This window comes from Pteropus alecto, unplaced genomic scaffold (assembly GCF_000325575.1).
Source record: "Pteropus alecto unplaced genomic scaffold, ASM32557v1 scaffold177, whole genome shotgun sequence".
Classification (NCBI taxonomy): domain Eukaryota; kingdom Metazoa; phylum Chordata; class Mammalia; order Chiroptera; family Pteropodidae; genus Pteropus; species Pteropus alecto.
In genome coordinates this window covers 12868080-12878032 of record NW_006442207.1, presented here as the reverse complement: position 1 = coordinate 12878032, position 9953 = coordinate 12868080, and the positions used below count along the sequence as shown (strand labels likewise).

General features: G+C 38.7%; 1 pseudogene; it reads right to left on the bottom strand.

Moving 5' to 3' along the window:
• Positions 1-1013: 1013 nt before the first annotated feature.
• On the bottom strand, positions 1014-5838 carry LOC107196322 (annotated as a pseudogene).
• Between the last annotated feature and the right edge of the window lie 4115 nt (positions 5839-9953).

Below are 9953 nucleotides of genomic sequence, written 5' to 3'. Positions count from 1 at the left end.
TGTTGTAAGGACTGAGAATTTATCTAAAGCACTTAGCACAGCTGCTGGCATGTTGTAAGTAAGCACTCTATGACTGCCATTTGCACAAAAAAAGAGTATTTGGGAAATGACCTTCCTTGGTGTCCTTGTGATATGCAACATGTCATTTCAACAAAGGCTCAAATTGGATCTTGGAGTTAATAGTTATCCTGGCAGTGGTTTTTTTTGTTTGTTTAGCATCTCAATTTATGATGCCAAACACTGTTGATCCTATTTCTTAGAAACTTTGGTTTCATGAGAGATCTGGTACTATTGCTGAAATCCACAAATTCAGTGAATCATACACGTGATGGCTCAGGCCCCTCTTCAGTGTACCTCAAAATGACACGACAGGAGACTTTCCAACATTCTTTTGTAGGTTTATGCTTTGTAGGTTTCTACCCTATTAGGCTGGGTTTCTCAACCTCAGCAACATTGCCATTTTGAGCCAGATAATTGTTGAGGAGTGTCCTGTGTGTTGTAGCATGTGTAGCAGCATCCCTGGCCTCTACTAAATGCCAGTAGCATCCCCCAGTTTGGACAACCAGAAATGCTCCAGATATTTTCACATATCTCCTAGGAGGCAAAATTGCTCCTGGTTGAGAACCATTGGGAAAACAGCCGATTATCAAATGATTTGCTTAGGGCTGATAAAACTGCAACTTAGTGGCACGTTGAGACAAGAACATAGGTGTCTTTCTATGTCTGAAAATTGATCTACGTGTATTCAACATTGAGTGCCTGCCTACTATGAACTAGTCATAGAACTCCCTGAGAGTTCAATATCTAATGGGGGAAGTTGGACATGGGAACAGTTCTGTACACTACTGAGTCCTGTCACTAAGGGCCAGAGTTAACACCCCAAAGGGGACAAGCAAGAAAAGATTTGACTGACATTGGCCCAGGATTCTGAAGAGAGTAGCAGCTGGCCAGGTGTGAGGAAAGCATGTGCCATGCAAGGAAGAGGACATTTTTCCTGTGGGAGAAGAGGGCCTTTAGGGTGGATCAAATGGTGGGAGTGTGGGGAACTAGGGGCAAGATAATGCTAAGTCTGACAGCTTTCAGCAGCAATGGCATTTGGTCCCAAGTCAGGACTTGGTACTTTATTTTGTCCACCTGAGTGTGTTAGGGGATTGATAGTCCAATGCAGTGCTCCTGGCGCCAGTACAGCTAGCTGCCAGGAAAGCAAAGTTTCTACTGACCAACTGAGTTCTCAGCCACTGCTCCCTGCGAAGCCCGCTTAAGCTGTCTGCAGTTACTTAAGAGTCCAGTAGGTGGGGCTCTTGCCCACTGCAAGGATTTGGACTATAGTTGAAGCTTGACATTGTCATTGTTCCAGTTCCATTCAACAAATCAGGCAACCTACTGTGAGCTTTTGGATACAAAGATAAATAAGACAGGCCCTCATTTGAGAACCCTTGTTCTGGAGAGTGGAGAAGGGAGGCCCTTCTGGTCTCTAGTCCTGGTTATTTATGAGAGGTCACCTGTTAACCTGACAGCCCGTGGCAGGCAATGTGGCTTGTAGAGGAACCTTTATGTTCATCATGGAACCCCCAACCTTTCCCTCAGGTTCTACAGAGCACTGGAGTCCACAGGTCCCCACTGCTTACGGAAACTGCAGACCTGTATCCTTTCTAGGCCTGGATGCTCAGAGGCCCTGGCACTCTCCCCTGTCTTCCCTCCTTTCCTAGCATAATCTCCTTATGGAGTTCAGAATTGAGAACAAACACCAGGCTTCCACCTTGGAAATGGGTTGGAGAGTGGGAAAAGTACAGAGTATTTCAATAAATTAGCCTGCTAGACAGAAATTTATCCATTCAGCAAATACGAGTGCTTACTATATGCTATTCACATAGTATGTGGTTTTGTGTGAGATGTTCATGACACAATCATGAATGAATGAAGAAAAACAAACAGTCCCAGTGGACCAAGTTTATCCAGGCTAATGAGGGGCAAAGATATTAATCCTCACAAATAACTAAATATAAACCAGTGCAATGAAGGCAAAGTACGAAGAGCTATGAGAACATGTAACAATGCAGCTGACCCATGTGGTGGTAGGACTTCCTCATGGATAGAGTGACCATGTAATTTACCCTGGGATGCTTTTGAGAGTGAAAGGGAGAGCAGTTAATAATTAGGCTGAGATGAACAGGGGAAAACTGACTACCCTAGGCAAGCCAGGACATGGTCATCGTAATAGTAAAAATCTTTACCAAGGAAATGGTGTTTCAGCTGAAATTTGAAGGTACGAGTTCCTTAGTTGAAGGTGGTGAGAAAGAGCAAAGCTATGTGTTTTTCCCATGTAGAGGGACTAGCATGTGAAAAGGTCTTTTGAAGACTTCAAACTGAAAGAAGGCCAGTGAGCCTAAAAGGCAGAGTGAGGAGGTGAGCAAAGTAAGACGAGGCTAGAGAAGTAGGGAGGGGCCAGAGCATACAGAGCCTTTGTAAGGCATGTTTAAGATGTTGTTTTTTATTCTCAAGGCAATGGGAAGCTATTGAAGACTGTCTAGAAAACTCCCTTTAACATTTCTTGTAGAGCATGAATATTCTCATTCATCAAAATTACAGTGATAAATTTCCTTATCTTTTGTTTATCTAAAAAATAGTTCATTTGCCTTTGTTATTGTGGTAAAGTAGACATAGCATAAAATTTTGCCATTTTAACAATTTTAAATGTAAAATTTAATGGCAATTACATCTACAATGTTGTACAGCCATCACCACTATTTCCAAAACTTGTTCATCCCTCCCAACAGAAACTCTACCCATTAATCAATAACTCTTCATTACTTCCTCCTGCTGGGCTCTAGTAACCTCTAATCTTACTGTCTATGTGAATTTGTCTTTTAGAAATTTCATGTAATGGAATCATACAATATTTATCATTCTGTGTCTTCTTTCATGTAGCATAATGTTTACAAGTTTCATCCATGTTGTAGCCTGTATCGAAACTTCATTTCTTTGGATGGCTGACTAATATTCCATTATATGTATATACTACATTTGTTTGTCCATTCATCTGCTGACAGAGACACTGGTGGTTTCTACCTTTTGGCTATTGTGAATAATACTGCAATGAACATTTGCAAAGTATCTGTTTGAGTATGTATTTTCAGTTCTTTGGGATTTGTACCTAGGAGTGGAATTTCTGGGTTACACGGTAATTTATGTTTAACTTTTTGAGGAACTGTACCTTAATTTTTGAATGATAATTTTGCTGGGTAAAGAATGTTAGGTTGGCAGGTTTTTGTCTTTCAGTACTATAAAGACATTTTTATTTTGTCTTCTTGTTTACATAGTTTCTGATAAGTCTATTGTCATTCTTATATTTATTCTTCTGTAAGTAATGTGTATTTTTTCCTAACTGTTCTTTAGATTTTTCTCTTTATCACTGTTGTCATTAATTTTATTATGAAATTATTTGGCGTGGTTTCCTTTAAATTTATTCTGCTTAGAATTTATTAAACTTGGATCTGTGGGTTTATGGCTTTCAGCAAATTTGGAAATTTTCTGGCCATTTTATCTTTTATTTTTTGAATTTTTAAAAATTATTTTTATATCTTTAAATATTCTTTCTAAATCTCTTCTCACCACCTTCTTTCCTTATGGGATCCGTAGGGGAATATTGTACACATGCCAGTCTGCTTAATATTATTCTACACATAAATGGCGCTCTGTTCATTTTTAAAATTCTTTATTGTCTTTGTGTTTCATCTTGGTTGGTTTCTATTGCTGTTTCTTCGGATCATTGATCTTGTTTTTCAGCATCTGCTTTTATTTCATCTAGTCTGTTTTCCATTTCAGGTATTGTATTTATATCTGCAAGTTTCATTTGAATCTTTTATGTTTTGCTTCTCTAATTATGGTCATGTTTTCCTCTACCTTTGGAACATATAGAGCATATTTATAATAGCTGCTTTTATGTCCTTGTTTGTTAGTTCTGTCACCATGATAATTTCTGGACTTTCTTTTACCAATTGTTTTTTTTTCTATTTTTTTTTTAAATAAAATTGTTCGGGTTTTATTCACCAATAGCTTCTCTCTCTTATCCTTGCCTACTGCTGTGCCACCTTCCACATTCTCATGGATTAAGGAGAGAACTTCTCTGGCCTCCTTAGCTGTAACCTCCTGGTAGTAGAGGTCAGTGAAGAAAGCTAGAAGATAGTAGTGTGGCTCCCCCGGGGTCTACAAGTCCAGTCAGATCAGCCCTTCCTTCAGCAGGTGTTCTAGCACTTACCTTACTCACCCTGTTTCCCATTTAAGACTGTTTTTGATCTCATTGGTGGTCATGTAGCCATTTCCCTCTGCTAGCTGCAGCACCACAGTATGATCCATATTGAGCTCAGCTGGAACAGAATGAATGTGGTATGCGGCACCCACAGGGATGATGCCAAAGCTAGGGCCAGATGCCTTTACTTGATAGCCCTGATCAGGTCATCTTGGCTGACATCCTGGGCAGTTTTTTCCCTTCCTTTTAATACCCCAAAGTTCTCAGACCTCCATTCGGGTGCTTCAGGGCTAAGCACACTTTGATAATCTGTATGCCCAGCTTCTTAGACTAAAAAGCCTTTTCTAGAAGTCAGGGGATCCACATGATGGCACACATGTCTTGGAATTGCACATGGAACTTGCAATTCTTCTGGATCTCCTACTTGTGCTTATGGGCACATTGCCTCAGATTGTCCAACTGCTTTGTCATCTGGGCCAGCTGATACTCAGCCAAGATAATCCTTTGCTTCTTATAAGTGTCCTTGGCAAGTTTCTTCTGGGTCATAATACTGGCTCTCATCTTGCCTTGGTATATCCCTGCCCTGAGCCAGTGGGCCACCCTGCTTCTGGGACCCCGTGTCTCTGCATCCCCAGATCTGCCCCTGGCCTCTATTGATTGATCTGTTTATGGGTATAATTTTCTTGCTTTTTTGGATGTTTAGTATCTTTTTTAAAGAGTCAGAAAGCACTGGCAGGTCTTGAACCCCATGGTAGGGATTAGTAGTCTGCCATGATGAAGTAACCGCTTGATCTAAAGCCGACCTGGATGTTTAGTATTTTTTGAGTGGATTTTACATTATTGGTTGCTATATTATGTTGAATTCTTTTGTCTAATGTTGGATTTTTTCTGGTGTGTAGGTATTTGGAATCAGATGGATCCTTTTGAGGCTTCTATTTAAACATTTTTTAGGGTAGATCCACGCAACCTTTTATCTAGGGCTAGTTGATCCCTATGACTAAGACAATATACCATTTTTGGAATTCTACCCAATGCACTGAGCATTACAAGATTTTTTTTTTATCTTGGCTAGCAGGAACACAAACTATTCCCACACCTCTAAGAGGTCCCCAAATTGTCTTGGTTATTCTTTTCCATAAATCTTTTCTCAGCCTTGGGTAGTTTCCTCACAGTGTACATGCACAGATCAGGACTCAGACCTGGAGGGACCGCTCTGCAGATTCCCAAAATTCTTCCTCTGTGCATCTCCTTCCCCTCCATACACTGCCCTGCAGTCTCTCCACTTTGGCCTACCTGAACTCCTGTCTTTTTCCTCACTGCAGAGACTTCTGGCTTACATTTGGTTTTCCCTTCCTCGCATAGCAGCTTGGAGGCTTCCTTCAGGCAGTAAGATAGCATGATCATAGAGATCACATTGTTCGTTTCCCTCTTCTCAAGGATCACAGTCCTATGCTACCTGCTGTCCGATATCTAAAAACCATTGTTTCATATATTTTGTTGTTTGTTTTCTAGTTGTTTAAGGTAGAAGGTAAATCCATTCCCTGTTACTCTATGTTGGCCAGAAATGGAAATTCCAACTACCTTTTTCTCCTCACAGTTCTGAGTTCCCTCCTTCAGTAAGCTGCCTCAAGTTCTTCACTGGTGAGCTGTATTTCAGACATTTAATCTGGAGAATAAAACCTCCTCATTGGATCTGAGAGAGTCTACAGGTGAGGCAGCTCATACTGGTTATTTGTGTGCTCTGGTAGGCTGCCTGGAGGTGGGAGTATGACAACAATAGTGGGAAAGACACCGGTCAGCCATTTCTGAACTCTGGGCTGTACAGTGGTAAGAAAGCAGCTGCTCCTTTTATTTCTACAACATCCTTTAGAATGTTGTACACATTTCTGCTCCTAATACCATGGATTAAAAAGATTTATATACATCTAGCTTGAGTAATATGCTTGTGGTGACTCTGCCAAGACAAATTAGTTGCAAAATTTACACGTGTCATACAGATGATGTATTATAGAATTGTACACTTGAAACCTATATAATTTTATTAACCAGTGTCACCCCAATAAATTTTAAAAATTTACACGTGTTATTAGATGAGATAAACTGTCATATGGGGATATTAGTTTTAAATCTGTTAAAAGTTTGGGATTGATAAATTTTGTATAAAGATGCAGTCCCAGTATTTAAAGAACTTATAATTTAAGAAAAGGGGGAAAAAAAAACCAAGTATTTATATAACTTTTTAAGTTGAATCAAGAGAAAAACAAAGGGATTCATTTTCTATACATTCTTATCAACATTTGTTTTTATCTGTCTTTTTTATTAAAGCCATCCTTGAGCAAGCGAAATGGTATCTCATTGTGGTTTTGATTTATATTTCCTTGATGGCTAACAACGTTGAGCATTTATTTCTTCATGCATTTATCGCTCATTTGTAGATCTCCTTTGGGGAATAGTCGGTTTAAATCTTTAGCCCATGTTTCACTAGGTTGCCTTTTGTACTGTTGAGTGGTAAGAATTCTTTATATATTCTTAATATAAATCCCTTATCAAATATTCGATTTACAAATATTTTCTCTTACTCTGAGGATTACCTTTTGACTTCCTTGACACCGTCCTTCAAAGCACAGAAGTTTTTAATTTGATGAAGTCTAATTTATCCATTTTTTTCTTCGGTTGCTTGTGCTTTTGGTGTCATATCTAAGAAGCTTTTACCTAATCCACCATCACATGTACTCCTACATTTTTTTCTAAGAGCTTTATGCTTTTAGCTCTTACGTTTAGGCCTATGGTCCATTCTGAGTTAATTTTTTTGTTTGTATAAGTGTAAGTAAGGGGTCCAGTTTTATTCTTGTATGTGTGGTTATGAAGATGTCTCAGCACTATTTGTTGAAAAGACTATTCTTTTTCCACTGAATTGTCTTAGGACTTTTGTCTGAAATAAATTGCTTATTAATGTATAGGTTTATGTCTGGCTCTCAATTCTATTCCATTGATCTATTTCTATTCTTATGCCAGTACTACACTGTTTTGATTACTGTAACTTTATAGTAAATTTTGAAATTGGGAAGCATTACAGCATTTTAAGAAAGAGAATAACATCAGCAATTTATATATATGTATATATATATATATTTTAATAGCAATTTATGTTTTTATTTTTATTATTGTATTTTTAAATTTATTTTTAACACCTACAGCACCTGGTATTCCTAGATAGTCTCCCATCCCCAAAAGAATTGAAAACAGGGACTCAAACAAATACTTGTATGCTAATGTTCATTGCAGCATTATTCAAAATAGCCAAAAGTAGAAACAACCAAAGTGTGGCTGACTAAAATTCCATTGTATGCATATACTACATTTGTTTATACATTAATGTATACAATGGAATTTTAGTCAGCCATATAAAGAAAGGAAGTTCTGATATATGTTACAACATTCTGCTGTGTGAAAGAAACCAAATAAATATAAATATTGCATGATTTCACTTATGTGCAATATCTAAGGTATTGACAAATTTACAGAGATGGGAAGTAAATTATGTTATCAGAGGCTTGGGGGAGTGAGAAATAAATTATTGCTTCAGAGTTTCTGTTTGGGGTTACGAAAGAGGCTTGGAAATAGTGATGGTTGCAGAACATTGTTAATGTAATGTCACTTGATTGTACACTTAAAATGGTTAAAATGGCAAATTTTATGTTATATATATTTTATCACAATAAAAAAAAAAGACTGCTTGGTAGCTATGAAGAAATCAGACTATAGATTAAGGTGACTGCAGTTAAAGATGATGTTCTGTTTAACCTTTTTAGGTTTACTCTGTCTTTCTCTGCCCTGCTCAGTGTTCCAGAAAGCTGATTTGTGTTGACTGAACCCTCTGGCTTCTGGTTGAACTTGAGCAATGTGGAGCTCTGGCAGGAGATCGGAGGGTGCCAAGAGAGTGAGATCAGGATATTCCCTTGGCTCCCAATCTGCAAGGTGTCTGTGGGCTCCTATATCTCTTGATAAAAGATTACAGCTCCTGGCAGGTAGCCCTTTCCACACATCTCTCTTGGTCTTTCTATTCTAGTAATGCCCTCTTCTCTCATTCCTTCTAGGCCCATAGTGGCTACCACTAGTGCCATTGTATTTCCCTATACTGGTTTATTTAATAGTTTTTTTTATTAAACTTTCTGAGAAATAACCAATTTGAGTGTGCTGTCAGTTTCCTGCCTTAGAGGAGGGTGGGTGCAGTAGAGAGAGCAATATATTTGGAGATAGAATATTGAGGTTTTAATAGATTGGATGGTATGACGTCTATGGCCCCTGGCTCTAAGAAAAGTTCTCGTAAATTGGGTGAGACAGGACACATAGTGTAGAAAAAAACAACAACATAAGATTCAGACTCATACCAACTAATTATAGTCTAGCTATAGTATCAAGTTCTAAAGTTGTTGGAATAAGCTACTCAATGTACTATTCATCTATCTCCCTGCCTGGGGATAGATTGACTCTTCAAACTCTCTGATATGCAGGAGAGAAATTGAAGGGGTTTAGTTAGTTTTCACAGAAGAATCAGAAAAGTGGAGTATCCCAAGGAAGCAATGAAAATAGAGGTTCTTGGAAGTGATAGATACTAGGAAAAGGGTCTAATGAATTAGATGAAATGAAATGTCAAGATCCAGACACTGGCTTGCAATGGCTAGGTCTCCTAAGCAGTCCATCTGGAGATAAATGGGAGTAGCAGTTCTTGGAGATGTTCAGGTCTCAAGGTTAATGAAGGAACACCCTGTTACATCTAGCAGTTGTTCTCCTGTGCTAGTTCCATCCCTGAAACTATACCCAGGACAGAAAGTGAGGAGATTTCTCCATCACAGGCCCTACACCACTTATACTCTCTTAATTATTTCACCTCTTTTCTTCTTTTCCCTGAATACCTCTCTCCCACTCTGGCTCTTCCAGCTGCTGAAAGGGCATACATCAAATTTATGTCCCTGCTAGGCATCTGAGATCGAGGTGTTACCCACACGCTTCAGGTTGTCCTGGATCACGCTGAACACGCTTAATGTTCTGCCTGGCTTATTTCCTTTTGATTCAATACAAAGAACCCTGATTGAGGTATAACTCCCACAACATAATCCTTAAGTCTTGGGACCTTGGACCAGTCCTCTGTGGCCTGTTAGTTGTGTCAGCCTAGCCTTTCAGACCAAGGCCTCCTGAGTGGGTGTGCCAGTATAATAAACGTTTTTTCTTGTCATACTTTACTTCCACAAGAAGCACTCACTCAATGTTACTCTCTTCCATGCTGTAAAGATCCAGACAGCCTTTAGACACTCATAACTTCTAGCCAGCTGTACGATCTCAGACCCATTACTTACATTGGTTCAAGTTACTAAATTCTTAGCAGTGCTTGGCACATGACAAAACTTGGTGAATGTTAGTTGTTACTGTTGTTATATTTAAAAAATACCAATATGTTCATGTAACTGGTATGACCCACTTCACCAAATTTGAGTCTAAAAATGGTCATATTTCTCTCTTTTTAAAATTCTGAGTCTAAATTCATTTTATTTTTATTCCTGTTTTATTTTATTTTCGTTATTTATTTCTTAACATGGTATAACATGCTCCTGGGAAAATACTTTTAAAAAAATGAAAAAGCCCACCACTTCTCCCAACCACCCAGTTCACCTCCCCACAGGCAGCCCTCTTTTCAGTTCCTTTC